The sequence below is a fragment of the Arachis stenosperma genome, chromosome 10 (assembly GCF_014773155.1).
Source record: "Arachis stenosperma cultivar V10309 chromosome 10, arast.V10309.gnm1.PFL2, whole genome shotgun sequence".
Classification (NCBI taxonomy): Eukaryota; Viridiplantae; Streptophyta; class Magnoliopsida; order Fabales; family Fabaceae; genus Arachis; species Arachis stenosperma.
The window spans coordinates 23,186,478-23,187,563 of NC_080386.1; the positions used below are offsets into that span (position 1 = coordinate 23,186,478).

The 1,086-nt window shown below is 42.3% G+C and overlaps 1 non-coding gene across 1 annotated transcript; it reads left to right on the plus strand.

Moving 5' to 3' along the window:
* Nucleotides 1-753: 753 nt before the first annotated feature.
* On the plus strand, nucleotides 754-857 carry LOC130958390 (small nucleolar RNA R71). The gene has a single exon (XR_009077515.1). It is a non-coding gene; the product is annotated as a small nucleolar RNA R71 (small nucleolar RNA).
* The last annotated feature ends 229 nt before the right edge of the window (nucleotides 858-1,086 follow it).

Sequence of the window (1,086 nt, forward strand, 5' to 3'; positions counted from 1 at the left end):
CTTCACTGCCTCTCCTTCCTCTCCAAATTCGGCCATGTTGATGGCCTTGCACTCTCCTTTTGGATTTTCTTCTGTATTGCTTGGAAGAGTACTAGGAGGGAGTTCAGTAATTCTCTTGCTCAGCTGTCCCACTTGTGCCTCCAAATTCCTAATGGAGGACCTTGTTTCAGTCATGAAACTTTGAGTGGTTTTGATTAGATCAGAGACCATGGTTGCTAAGTCAGAGTGGCTCTGCTTAGAACTCTCTGTCTGTTGCTGAGAAGATGATGGAAAAGGCTTGCCATTGCTAAACCTGTTTCTTCCACCATTATTGTTATTGAAACCTTGTTGAGGTCTCTCTTGATTCTTCCATAGGGTTCTCCTAGGTAATTCACCTCTTCCATTGAAGGGTTCTCAGGATCATAGGCTTCTTCTTCAGATGAAGCATCCTTAGTACTGCTTGGTGCATTTTGCATTCCAGACAGACTTTGAGAGATCAAATTGACTTGTTGAGTCAATATCTTGTTCTGAGCCAGAATGGCATTCAGAGCATCAATCTCAAGAACTCCTTTCTTCTGATTAGTCCCATTGTTCACAGGATTCCTTTCAGAAGTGTACATGAATTGGTTATTTGCAACCATTTCAATCAGCTCTTGAGCTTCTGTAGGCGTCTTCTTCAAATGAAGAGATCCTCCAGCAGAGCTATCCAAAGACATCTTGGATAGTTCAGGGAGACCATCATAGAAAATACCTATGATGCTCCATTCAGAAAGCATGTCAGATGGACATTTTCTGATCAATTGTTTGTATCTTTCCCAAGCTTCATAGAGGGATTCTCCATCCTTCTGTCTGAAGGTTTGGACTTCCACTCTAAGCTTACTCAATTTTTGAGGTGGAAAGAACTTTGCCAAGAAGGCATTGACTAGCTTTTCCCATGAGTCCAGGCTTTCTTTAGGTTGTGAGTCCAACCATGTCCTAGCTCTGTCTCTTACAGCAAAAGGGAATAGCATAAGTCTGTAGACCTCAGTGTCTACCCCATTAGTCTTGACAGTGTCACAGATTTGCAAGAATTCAGCTAAAAACTGATGAGGATCTTCCAATGGAAGT